This window comes from Monodelphis domestica, chromosome 5 (assembly GCF_027887165.1).
Source record: "Monodelphis domestica isolate mMonDom1 chromosome 5, mMonDom1.pri, whole genome shotgun sequence".
In the NCBI taxonomy this organism is placed as follows: Eukaryota; Metazoa; Chordata; class Mammalia; order Didelphimorphia; family Didelphidae; genus Monodelphis; species Monodelphis domestica.
Genome location: NC_077231.1, coordinates 262,773,068 through 262,787,201, shown reverse-complemented (window position 1 = coordinate 262,787,201; position 14,134 = coordinate 262,773,068). Strand labels below are relative to the sequence as shown.

The following is a 14,134-nucleotide window of genomic DNA, read 5'->3' as shown; positions in this document are numbered from 1 at the left end:
GAGGCAGCATGGTGGAGTGGATGGATGGCTAACCTCAGAGCAAAAAGACCCTAGATTCACATTCTGCTTCTGATATATACTGGCTGTAGGATTCAAGTCAAACCACTTAATGTATGAGTGCCCTAAGAAACTAAGACCATAGTTCCCAAATTTTCAAGGAATGTTACTCATCTCCATTATCAAAAGTGATTTTTCTCACCAACAGTTCCCTATGTCACTAAAATTAAAATTTTATAGATCAATAAAAAATAACATCTTATTACCACTACTATTGGAGAGATGCTTCTTCTTTATATTATCATGAGGGAGAAACTTTGTCTACTAAAACCCCATTATTATACCTCATCATGGCCAAGAGGTGACAATTGATTCTTGAATGTTCTGTCCATGGAGTCACTGGGTCTATCTACCAAGTTGGGAAGACTTCTTCTATTATCTTTGAATTGGACTTGTAACTCTCTACAGTGTTCAAAGTCTTCAGTCCATCTCTACCACCACCAACCTACATCTTGTCATCCAAAACAGGAACACCAAACTGTAATCTCCGTCCATTCATATAAGCTACTGGAGTCCACATATTTGTTCAAAGATCACATTTTTCAATACTTATTTCTCCTTTAGTTGAATCCATTCCTCCAACTGAAAATAATGTGCCAACAGTTGACTTTCTAGGTTTTGTGAGGACTTTGCAACATGGTTCATCTCTCTGGCAACAAATGGTATTTCATTGCTTTTATAATAAGCTTTTGATATTCAATATCATTCCAAAAGAGTGTATTATTTTCCATGTCAGCAAGGAACAGTGGAGCAAGAAGACGGAGCCTAATGCAAGCCAAAAGTTTACTAATATCTTTATGTCTCTGCTCTATATCATGCCAGACCCATTAAGAGCATTTAGTCTTGTTTCTTCATTAGGAATATTCATATCATCAATTGCCAAGAGCTTTGAAATTTCACTGGTAATAACACAAATTCTTGTTTCTAATTACTTCCATGAAATGCTCCATAGTATAATTGTAAGCCATTTTGTGCAAATCTGTATAACCCTGTGCATCAGCAAAAGAACTAATTCCAAGGCAGTTGGATGGATGAAGTTGTTTCATTAATAACTTGCAACATTCTTCTACAACCTGAGAGAGTTGAAGAAGGCAAGCTATAGATAACAGGCACTCAATATTATCTTCCTTTAATTCAAGATGACCTGTATATGCAGTCTGAACCAAAGCCCAAAGTGAATTTGGCTCTATATCTTCCATTTTGATTTCTTCTTGTCTTACTTCTTTTACATTATTAGTAAACATGGTGGCAAAATAATCAGAGGCAGCAGAGAGTACCAATCTGTGAGCTGGAATCCTTTAATCTCCAGCAACTAAAATCACATCACATAATTGTTTGTGTCTCAAGTAGTTTTCCATCTTTTTAAATGTTTGTTCAGCATGGTTAAGGGCATGGAAGAACTCATCTGATGAATATGGTTCCATATTATGGCAAGATGACAATGTCTGACTGCTAGTCCTGCTTCTGAGGCACCTGGCATTACTGAGGGGGATGGAGTAGGAGGGGAGTAAGAAGAGAGGAAGGCAAAGAAAAGGAGAAACAGGGGGGACTGAGTGGGAGGTGTTAATATGGGATTGATTAAGAGAAGGAGACAGGAGGGAAACATCTAAATATTTTATGTTTATTGATGAGGAAAGGGAGAGTAAGGAGGGTAACAAGGGAGAAGGAAAAGTTCTTAATCTTATCCCCAAACCTAAATTCCCTTAATAATATCCTAATGGCTAACTTATCTAGGCTAAATAAGTTAAGTTCCTCCAAAACAGAACCTCACAACTGAGTCCAGTAAATGAGCCAAGATCCCAGAGGAAAAGTTCAAAGTAGGTCCAGAAAAGATTTGATGTTTCTTTCTTTGGTCTTCAAACTAGCTGCCTGCAGCCAGTTCAAGCAGGTTTTCTCCTCTCAAGCTGGTATCTCCTAAAAGAGCCAGAAAACTTGTAGAAAGATTGAAATCATAGCTACCTCCAAACTTCCCCCAGAAGTCTGATTTTTTAAGTTGGGACTTTAGAATATTGACCCAGGCTCCCATGTGATTCTCTGTCACATGTCCCTGTCAATCTAATGCAGTTCATTTTGCAGAATCATTTTGCAATCTTCCTTTGCTTACTACGGGGGCAGGGGGAAAGGAGGGAGGAGGGAAGAAGTGGGAAGGAATATTTAAGCCAGGGGATGCTTTTTAGCCCCTCCTCAGGCCCCCCCCTCCACTCTGGCCAAGGAGGGGAGGGTCTGGAGGCTGACTCCTTGACAACTTCTTCCTCTCTGGGAAACCTAAGCCTGGGAGATGGGATGGGGGTCAGGTCAGTGGCATCACCACAGCAGCCCTTTTCTGTCCCTTTCAGGGGGACTATGCAAAAAAAAACAATTCTTATCAGTGGCCCTGAGGAGGAAGGGAGAAGGGCAAGAAATTTGGTTCCAGCAGGATGGGCCCCTCTCCTTCACCAAAATGTAAGGGTTAAATTAGGAGTCTGAGATACCTTTCTCTGGCAAGATCCAGTTCTATATATCTACCTCCCAGCTCAATAAGTTTATTCATAATTTGGGACAGATTTTCATTGGGTTTTTGTTTAAGATTCTCAAATTTCGTCCAAGTACCAGTCCTATCAGAGCAACCTCTGATTGCTATTAATAATAATGCCTCTCTAGTCTGGCATAGTCTTGTGTAATCTTGCTCATTGCAGGGGTTCCATTTTGGGTCTTGTAGAGGCCAATGAACTGTTTTACTTTCCTGAGCGTGATTGACAAGAAAGATGATTTTATTTTTCTCTCTATGTCAAAAAAGCTTGGAGCAAATTTTCAATATCAATCCATCTGGGATCATTTGTGTGAAAAATCCTCCCTAGCTTTTTAATAATCATAATTGGCTCATTCTCAAAAGAAGGAATATTTTGCTTGAATCAATATCTTGGGAGGTGAAGGGTATATGATGCCTTAATGAAATTCTATCTCCACTCTTATTAAAGGTGGGTACTTCTTTTAAGGGGAATAGATATATGGCTGAATTATTTTTGGTTTCTGATTCTTGTTTTTTTGTTTGAGTTTTCACAGAATAGGTGATGGATGTAGACAGGGAAATAGATTGGGTGGGAGGAGTTTGAGTAGATTTAGGAATAGTTAAAACAGGATGAGGAGGAGTTGAGGGGGTTTGAGTATGAATAGAAATGCATGGAGCAGGACTGCACAGAGATTAAGTCGGCTCTAATGATGAGGGAGTGTTGAGAGAGATAAATTTCTCTTCTTACTTTGGGGATTTTTAAGCCTTTCTCAATGCTTTTTATATAAGTCTTGAGATCCCCCAAAGTCTTCTCCAGCTTCTTCTCAAGGTCACTTGAGTTTTTTTCAACATGAACTTTTAGTTCAGCTTTGAGGCTGAACAAATTATCATTTTGTTTTTTCCTGAGAAATAGTTAGAATGCTAGGCCTCCTATCAGTATGCATATGGCTAGGAACAGTGCTATATAAAGCCACTGTGTAAAATTCTGTTGGATAAATAGGCCATTTTGGTAGACAAGAAAAGAATCAGAATTTGAATTAGATTACTCAGAATCATAGTTAATCTAATTATTAATTTTGTTTGCAACCAACTCCCAATGACCAGTTCCCAATGGCCAACCACCTCCCAACCCTAATAAGATCAAAAAGTCAAAAGCCCTTCTCAGTCCTCGCACTGGCCACTTTTTATATTTCAGCAACTAAACACAAACCACCAACTCAACACACTCTCAGTAGCCAACTTCCGTGCAACTGCCAGCACCTAACTGTCAGAAACTGCCAGACAGACCAACTGACTGGCCCTTTTTATACTCTTTTTCTACCTCACTTCCTATTTCTACGGTTCCTCCTTCCTGTCTCTATGGTTTCTACTTCCTGTCACTGTGGGCTAGTTAATCCCTACACATCTTTATGATAAGATGACCTCCAGATCCCCATTATATAAAAAAAAAGAACAAAGAATTCCTTCTTACAGGCTATATTTCAATTGTCTGTAGACTAGTTTAGTTCAGTTAGAAAAAACTCATCACCAGAAGGTCAAATGTGAGGTGATGAACTCCCTTGCTTGCAGTGATCCATAAAGAATGTCTCCTAAAGCAAAGGTGGGCTGTGATCTGTGGCAATGGAAGAAGAAACCATATAAGTGAAATAATGGATTTTTTAAGGACATAAAGTGAGATTACAGTATGAGAATATGTTAATACTTTGGGGGATTTTAATATACTTCATGTATTTATGTAAATAGTACTGTATACATGAATCCAAATTTAGCCAATTACAAATGGTAATGAATTTATATTGGCTAATAAACATTTTCCTCCTTGGATGTACTTCTGACTTTCTGGATTTTAATACCATGTCTCTACTACTGCAGTCTCACTCTAAAACCTGGTTCAGTGACTGGGACTTCCTCACCCTGGACTATCCAACAACCATGCCAGCTTCCTTCTCTCATTGGTGAATCTCCCTGGAGAGACTCCTGGAAAGGGGTTCCAGTTGGACAGTGTTCATTCCCCTCCTGGCTGTGATTCTGACTATGCAGATTTCAATGTCTCCACAGAGGTGCTTTATCATCAATCCTTTCCTCCCCTGCCTTTTCAGCTCCCTTTTGGATATGATCTTCCCCCATTAGGATGTAAGTTCTGTGAAAAGAGGAAGTTTTTCTTTTGTATTTGTATCCTTGTTGTTTAGAACAGTGACTGGCACATATCAAGCACTTAAATGCTTTCTGTCTTAACGCCTTGCCTTAAAATTTCAAAGTATTTAAATTTTAAATTACATGATTAAATAAGAAGGAATTTTATTTCTGATAAAACTCTATTTAAAACAAGGTACAGAAGATTACTGTAGTATACAGCTCAAGATATTCTTCCCCTGTATCAGATCTATGTAAGGGCTTTTGCATCATGTGAATAGCCCGACCTTTAATGGTGGAATTTCTCTTTCATAATAATCTTTTTTTTTCTTTTTTGAGAAAAGAAATGGAAATTTATTATGCTTCCCATTGTGAAACTATGTAAGAAGCCTGTAGTAACAATGTCTATGTGTCTGTTGCATCCTTTTTTATTTATTTTATTTTGTTAAATTTTAATTTTTTCCCAGATTATGTGTAGACACAATTTTTAATATTAGTTTTCTGACATTCTGTAATCCATGTTCTCTTCTTCCCACTCCTCCCCCCACCCAAGAAGACTGGTGTTATAAGTTGTATATATATATATATATATATATATATATATACTTATATATAATCATATAATACATATTTCTATGTTTCTAATGTTGTGAAATGAAATATATACTGTTTACACTAGAGAAAAATTCATGGAGGAAAGAAAGTGAAGAATGATATGTTTCAATCTGTAATCAGATTCTATCTGTTCCTTGTATAGTGGTGGATATTATTTTTCATCATGAGTCCCCTGGAACTGTCCTGGATCTTTACCTTGTTGATAATAGTTAAGTCATTCATAGATGACCACCATATATTACTTGTTGGTACTGTGTACAATGTTCTCCTGGTTCTCCTTACTTCACTTTGAATCATTTCATAAGTCTTTCCAAATTATTTGTGATCATTTTGTCATTTGTTAAAGCCAATAATATTCCAGAACAAGCATATAACACAACTTGTTCAGCCATTCTCCAATTAATGGACATTCCTCCAGTTTCCAGTTCTTTGTCATCACAAAAAGAGCTACCAAAAATATTTTTGTACAAGTAGGTCTTTCCTCCTTTTTAACCTCTTTAGAATACAGACCTAGTATACCAGGTATTGCTGGGTCAAAGGGTAGGCACAGTTTGATGGCTCTTTGAACATGGTTCCAGATTGCTCTCCAGTATGATTATAACAGTTCACAGATCTACCAACAGTGTATTAGTGTCCCAATTTTTCCACATCCCTTCCAATATTTGTCATTTCCCCTTTTTTATGTTAGCCAGTGTGTGAGGGGGTACCTCAGAATTTTAAAAATTTGTATATCTATAATTAAAAGTAATTTGGAGCATTTTTTCATATGACAGGATAGTTTTAATTTCTTCATCTAAGAATTGCTTATTCATAACCTTTGACCAGTTGTTAATTGGGGAACAGTTTGTATTTTTACCAATTTGACTCGGTTCTCTATATATTTGAGAAATGAAGCCTTTATTAGAGAGGCTTGCTATAATTTTTTTCCAGTTTGCAATTTGCCTTTTAATTTTGGTTGCATTGTTTTTGTTTGTTCAGAAACCTTTTAATTTAGTGCAAAGTTATCTATTTTATGTATCATAACGTTCTCTATGTTTTATTTCAACTGAAATTATTCCCTTATCCCTAGGTCAGGCAGGTAAACTATTTTGTGCTTTTCTAATTTGTTCATGGTATCAATATTTCTGAATCAAATGTCCATTTCAACTTTACCTTGGAATATGGTGTGAGGTGTTGATCTATGCCCAATTTCTCCCACACTGTTTTCCAATTTTCCCAGTTGTTTTGGTCAAAGTATTATTCTAAAATAGTGGATCTTTGAGTTTTTCAAACACTACACTACTATGGCCATAATAATCTGGTGTTTTCTCTTGCATATGTTCCCCATCCCAAAGCCTATTCATTTAGGAATTTCTCCTTATTGGTAGACATGCCTTGTAAGGAGTATATTGGGGCTGATGAGAAGTGAGAGAATTCCAGCCTTCATCATTGCCCTTTGAGACTCTTCAAGGGGGAGTCCCCTTTGGAACTTCTCAGTCTTTAAAGGCCAATTCCACTTCAGGTTGCTAAAGGAAAAAAAAAAAACTTAGACTAACATTCCTTTGGGTGAGGTCAGGGACTCTCTCTTCATTGAGCTGAGTTGCTTCTCTCCTATTCAGAGAGTTCTTTCTCTGTGTTGCCTGAAATTCTCCAATATAGATCTTCTCTTATTTGCTTTACTGCTGATTTGGTAAGTAGTTTTTCTTTGTTATTCAGTATGTGTATTCATTATGGAATTGTCTTTGGTGGGAAAGGGGTCAAAGCCTTGGATATAGAACTTTGGGTACCCTTTCTCTTAATAATAAAGAGATAAAGCAATCAGAAATTAGATTGAATATGATCATATCCCCAGATGAATAATATGTAAGAAAGTAAAGGGAAACAATTCTTTTATTAACCTTATTAAATTTTTTTAAAATGTTTTTCCATGGTTACATGATTCTTGTTGTCTCCCTCCTCTTTTTCCTCCCCCCTCCAAGAATCGACAAGCAATTTATCACTCAAATCCTATTTCCATATTATTCATTTTTGTAATAGAATAATATTTTAAAACCAAAACTCCATCATATACCCATTTTTAATGAGTGATAAATCATATGTTTCCTTCTGGATGTCAACTCTCATAGTTCTTTCTCTAGTCCCTTAGAGTTGTCCTAGATCATTGCATTATTTTAGTAGCAAAGTCAGTTACATTTAGTTGTCCCACAATGTTTCAGTTACTGTGTATAATGTTCTCCTGGTTCTGCTTATTTCACTCCGCATCAGTTCATGTCTTTTCAGTTCTTATAGAAATCAAGAAGTTTATCATTCCTCATAGCACAATGGTATTCCATCGCCATCATATACTACAATTTGTTCATCCATTCCTCTATTGAGGGACATCCCTTCATTTTCTAATTTTCCTAATGTTAAATATTTTTATCCAGACAAAAACCTTTCCCCTTTTTTTAATCTCTTTGGGATAAAAACCTAGGAATGATATTGCTGGATTAAAGGATATGGGTTCTTTTAAAGCCCTTTGGGCTTAAATTCAAATTGCCTTCTGGAATGTTTGGATCAATTCACAACTCCACCAGTGTCTCAATTTTTCCACCCCCCTCAACATTTATTATTTTCCATTTTTTAAAATTTTATTTCATTTTATTTCCATTATTTATTATTTTGGCCACTCTGCTAGGTGTAAGGTGGTACCTCAGATTTGTTTTGATTTGCATTTCTCTAATCAGGAGGGATTTAGAATAATTTTCATATGATCATTGATAGTATTTATTTCTTCATCTGAAAACTCTCTATTCATATCCTTTTACCATTTTTCTTCCTTTTTTTTGAAAAATTTATTTAATTAGATGATTTAGAATATTTTTCCATGGTTACAAGACTCATTTTCTTTCCCTCCTCTTCCCCCATTCCCCTCCTGTATCTGATGCACAATTTCACTGGGTTTAACATGTGTCATTGATCAAGACCTATTTCCATATTATTATTTGCACTAGAATGATCATTTAGAGTCTATATCCCCAATCATATCCATTTGATCAAGCATGACCATTTTTCATCTGGGGAATGACTTAATTTCTTATACATTTGACTTAGTTATTTGTATATTTGAGAAATAAGACCTTTGTCAGATAATTTTGTTATAAAATGTTTTCCCAGTTTGTTGCTTCCCATTTAATTTTGGTTGCATTGGTTTTGTTTATACAAAACCTTTTTAATTTATAATCAAAATTATCCATTTTACATCTTATAATGTTCTCTATCTCTTGCATGATCTTAAAATCTTTCCTTCCCCATAGATCTGACAAGTATATTATTCCAGGTTCACCTAATTTACTTATAATATCACTCTTTATGTTTAAATCAAATACCCATTTTGAACTTATCTTGGTATAGGGTGTGAGATATTGATCTAAGCCTAATTTTTGTCATGCTATTTTCCAATTTTCCTGGCATTTTTTTGTCAAATAGTGGGTTCTTATCGCCAAAGCTGGGATCTTTAGGGTTTTCAAACATGAGATTGATGAAGTTATTTTTCCCCTGGTCTATTCCATTGATCCATCCTTTTATCCGTTAGTCAGTACCAGATTGTTTAAAGTGATACAATTTTAACCAGGTATTGCTTCTCTCTGAGGAGATCAGAGTGGTGGGCTCCAGTCTCAACTTCTTGCTTTCCCTCCTGGCAGGGACAAAAGTCTTCCTTGGAGAAGGGTGAGGGGAGAAGAATGTTAGAGATGTCTATTTTGATTTCTTTTGAGCTACTTGACAGCCCTTGCCACTGCCCTCTCTACACATGTGGGGTCCACTCTTGATACACGTGGGGCCCTTCCTTATATAGACAAAAATTACAGTGATGATCTGCCATTGGTGGAGGGGGAGCATGATCTTTGAGCTGCTTTGTTAGAACGGTTCATGAGTTGGCACAGATCCAAGCATGCTCTCTATACTCCAGATTCTCTGTGAGCAGTAGCAGGATACAATAGTTTTAGAATCAGAGAATATGGGTTTGTATCCCAGTGCTTCCAATTTCTGTCTAGGTGCTCTTAGGCAAGTCCCAATTTCTCTGAGGCTTCTCTTTCCTCATCTGTAAAATGAAGGAATGGGGTAAGATGACTTTCAAGATAGAATCTTGATTTTTTAATTCTTTAATTCCCAAATATCATAAATGTAAATTATGATTAACCAGGGTTAGGGGTATAGGCTAGTTGGTGTGAAGAATTGGACTCCAAATGAACAATCACATCTCTTGATAGGCTAACCCGTCCTGACAGATCAACTAGTGAAGCCACTTCCATCACTGTAATTAGCTTAGGAGTCCCCTTTAGAGAGTTCCTACATTGTATCTGCCTGGGAGAACTCTGAGCTGCCCTATTCTTAGCATTCCCATCAGCACCAGCATCTATAGATTTCTTTCTAACACAAATGTTGAGCCACTGCTGCATTTTGACATTTCAACACAAAAGCAGCAATGACTTCTAGGAAGTGGTGGGTTTCCTAAGAGATGTCACATGCAAAGGAGTTCTTTGACAAAATCAGCTAGAGAAACTGTTGCAGAGATAATCTGAACTCCGTCTATGAGTCACGGAGTGTATTTAAAGGGGTTTTCAGTAGCTATGGAAATCGTGTTCTGGGACCTGCTTTCACACAGAAAGGCACTATATAGCATTGCAAAAATTCCATTTCTTTTTAAATTGAATTTATGGGTTTCTGTAAGGTGGATTTAAGTGGGATATGACTGCATTTTTTTTTGTTTTTGCTCACCAAAGTTTAATATCTCCATTTTGCAGATATATGAATGGAGGACAAAAATCACATGATAAAGGAGTGTAAAACGTTAGATAAGACCATGCCCTCTGGATGAAGTCTCTTAGTTCTCTACTTGTTCTAATACCATGTGCTTATTTTCTACTTTGCACTGTAGCCTTTTTATGTCTCCTATTTCCAACCAGTTTACGGGTCCCTTAAGGGCAAGACCTGACTTCTTTCTCCTTCAGTGTCTACTTGCTATGGTGCCATAAGCAGAGTGGATAATTAAATTGAATTAAGGCTACTAGGTTTTAAAATTCTATTTAATTTAGCAAACACTTATTATGTACAATCAACCATCTTAAGCGCCAAAGATATAAGGACAAACCCAAAATAATTCTTGCCCTCAAAAAGATTATGCACACTGGTGGAATACCATAATTCTCAGGTCAGGCCACTCAGGGAAGCTTTCTGGCAAGGTGCTCTGTGTGTTTTCATCCAATAAAATGAAAGCCGATGAGCTCCTTCCAGTACTTTAAGGTCATCTTGTCCCATTCCTTCACTTGATGAGGAAAAGGGAGCCTCAGAAAAGTTATGACTTGCCCAAGATCACACAGACAGGAAGTGGGAGAACTGGGATTCAAACCCACATTCTCTAACTCCCAAACCATTGCTTACAGCAACTGAACATGAGGAATCTGGGACAAAAGGATCATGCTTGTTATCTGTGCCAACTGATCATTTCAGATGTAGCTGACTCCTTTCAAAGCCCACCTCTCTGATCTCCTCAGAGAGAAGCAATATCTGCTTACAATTGTATCCTTTTAATAGATACTAGATGGTTTGCCATTTCCTTCTTTAGCTCATTTACAGATGAGGCAAACAGAATTAAGTGGTTTGTCCAGGGTCACATAGCTAGTAAGTGTCTGAGGCCAGATTGGAACTCAGGTCTTCCTGGCACATAGAAGATAGTTCAGATATCACAAACACCTATATTTCTGACATAAATACTTATTAACTGATTGATTAGGCTGCTCCCATAGGACCTATTCCCTGCTGGGTTCTGCTATATGCATAGTTTCTTCCAGATGCTACTCAACTGGACCACTCTTTTAGACACAGTCCACCAGAAACTGCTCTTGCAGGGGCTGCCCAAATGGGCACTGTTCTGCTGGGCATAACAGGTAAGGGCCCACTGAAGTGCATTTCTATGGAACTTTTCCCTGCTTCCAGCTCCTGAATTCAGCTGAAGTTTTTATCTATGTAGTCCTGTCTTCTTTAACAGGAGACTGAACCAAAGTCAGAAGCTTTAAAAAAAAGTCTCTCTCCCTGATTCAGCAATAGCCCTTCCTAGGGGGAAATTCCCCTGGGCTGGCTTTTTCCTTTGTAGAATAACTGTTCCCTCCTAGAGTCTTGGGGAGATTCTTTTCTTCCAGTTCTAAGCTCTCCAGGATAGAGGGCAAAGTTCCCTCAGCTAGCTAATGCCCTCAAACTTCCTCTTTTCTTTGGACTAGACTTTTTGTCCACAGTGCTTGGGATCTGTGTGGATGACTTGACTCCAGTTTAAAGTGAGCACTTGAAAAAACCCTTTTGATTTGAACATCTGAAAGCTAGACTATATCTGGAACTAGGTCTGAAAACTAGAACTATACCTCTGCACCTCTGCTGCGGCTATTTTCCCAGGAGCTGCTGAGTTCAGGGTTTCCAAGTTTCCCAACTTCTAAACCTTTCTATGTCCCCACATAAATGAACAGGCGATGTAAGGACCCAAAGACAAAGATAAGCCCCAGAAACAAGGGCATCATCTCTTCCTGCCTACCCAACCATATTCCTGGTCTTTCCTTGGTGGAAATGAATAGACAAGCTTAAAGGGATTTTGAGTTTGCCTTTACCCAAGAAAGTAACATATTTAAAGTGAATGAAAGTGAGACAGTGTTCATAAAGGCAAAGCCCGAGAAGAGGACTCAGGTTAAGCCTGGGAGGAAACCAGGAGTGAGGTAATAGGGAGGAAAGAGCAAGTTACAGGAGACAGAAGATGCTAATTAACAGTGAGCAGGTTAGACTGAAATGAAGCGTATAAGAAAGAGAGCAATATGGAATAAGACTGGGCAGGAAGTGAAGAAGCACATCACAGAGGGCTTTAAATACTAGACAGAAAATGTTTTATGTTTTGTCCTAGAGGAAGTAGGGAGGTACTGAAGATTTTTTGAGTGGGGGAATGGTGGTTATATGGTCAGATTTATGTTTTAGGAATCTCAAATTGATAGTGATGTGAAAAATGAGTTGAAGACGTTTGAGGAGATACTGAAGGGAGGAAGAACAATTAAGAACCCAATTTCAAAGTCCAGGTGAGAGATTGAAAGACTAAATGAGAGTAGGGGCTTTGTGAACAGAAAGAAGGAGGAAGTTATATTGATGGAAAGGGCAGGATGACTGGTAGAAAGTTTTGCATTATTTACTTTTCAGCGATGCCTTTAACTCTTGAAGGATCTCTTTAATAAGTCTACCATTAGGGGGCAGCTGGGTAGCTCAGTGGATTGAGAGCTAGGCTTAGGGATGGGAGGTCTTAGGTTCGAATCTGACCTCAGACACTTCCCAGCTGTGTGACCATGGGCAAGTCACTTGACCCCCATTAACACTCTTTCTGCCTTGGAGCCAATACATAGTATTGACTCTAAGACGGAAGGTAAGTTGTTTTTTTTTTTAATAAGGCTACCATTAGTGAAAGAAGATCTTTCAACCATAGGAGGACCCTTAGTAGGAATGCTCTTCTGAATAGCAAATAGTTTGAGGACCATGAACAATTTGAAACGTCAGTGTCTCTGGCGAACAGATTTCTTTCCCATGGTAGAAGACACATGCTCTGAAACTGTTCCAAAGCTCTGTATGAACTACAGCATGGGAGATGAGAGGGATTTATAAACAGAGAACTCCCTTGAATAGAAGCCAAAGAAACAACCCCCCAAACCAACGCTCAGATGATTTTTGAATAGTGCTGCCAGGGAGGAAATTGCCTTGTGGCGATTCAATTCTAGAACAAATGAACAAATAGTAACTATTTACAAGGTGAGGGGGGGAGAGAGAGACAGACAGACAGACAGACAGAGAGACAGACAGACACAGAGACAGAGAGTGAGAGTGAGAGAGAGAGAGAGACATAAGAGGTCATCTTGGTCTATAAAATGAGTGAGTGGGACAAATAAGATCTTTAAGTTCATTTCAGCTCTAAATAATGTGATTTTTAAATGATTTTTCATCTTATCCACAACTTTAATAGATGAGGAAATTGAAGTTCAGACAGTTTGATCAGCTTGCCTAAGATCATAGATCACCTAACTTCCATTCCCATGGGCTTTCATTCACATCATGCTATCTCTCTGCTAAAAAACTTTATACAACATTATATAGAAATAACCTGTACTGTAAACAAATTTGGATACAGGTCAATTGAACAATGTAAGCAGAATTTTTTAACATTTGTTTTTACATTTTTTAAATTCCAAACTCTCCTCCTCCCTTCTTTAGGAGGCAAGCAATTTGATATAGATCGTACGTGTGTAGATAGAGTACATTCAGAGATTCCTGAAGGATTTTTCTTTCTACACAAGGATTTTCCTCAGGATTTCTTTAAATAATAAGGTCCATCAGTATACTTAAAAAAATCAACTGATAACATACATAACCCAGATCAGATTGCTTACTATCCCCAGGAGGGAGGAGGGAAGAGAAAGAGGGAGACAATTTGGATCTTATAATTTCAGGAAACATATGTGAAAAATTGTTATTATGTGTAATTGGGGAAATAAAATATTTTAAAAAGAGAAACAAAGGTTATAAAAATCCCATTTCTCTACAGCTTTTCAGGAAGACACCATTTTATAAGGAGCTCTTGAAGTCTTGCTAGAAACTTGTGGCTTCCTGATGCTGACAGTTGACACCAGCACTATGGGTGAATGAATAACATGATTATTATTTTCCCACAAGTGTTGGGTAGCTGCTCTCCTCTCTGAACTTTAAACCAAAATGCTTGTCTATGTTTTTCTTCAATCATAAAAAGCACACCTAAATTTAAACACCTAAAGAGGGAACGCATATTTATTTATAACAGGGCTATAGGGT

General features: G+C 37.6%; 1 pseudogene; it reads right to left on the bottom strand.

The window, feature by feature from the left end:
• Positions 1–406: 406 nt before the first annotated feature.
• Positions 407–1,678, bottom strand: LOC100617867 (kelch-like protein 5; annotated as a pseudogene).
• Between the last annotated feature and the right edge of the window lie 12,456 nt (positions 1,679–14,134).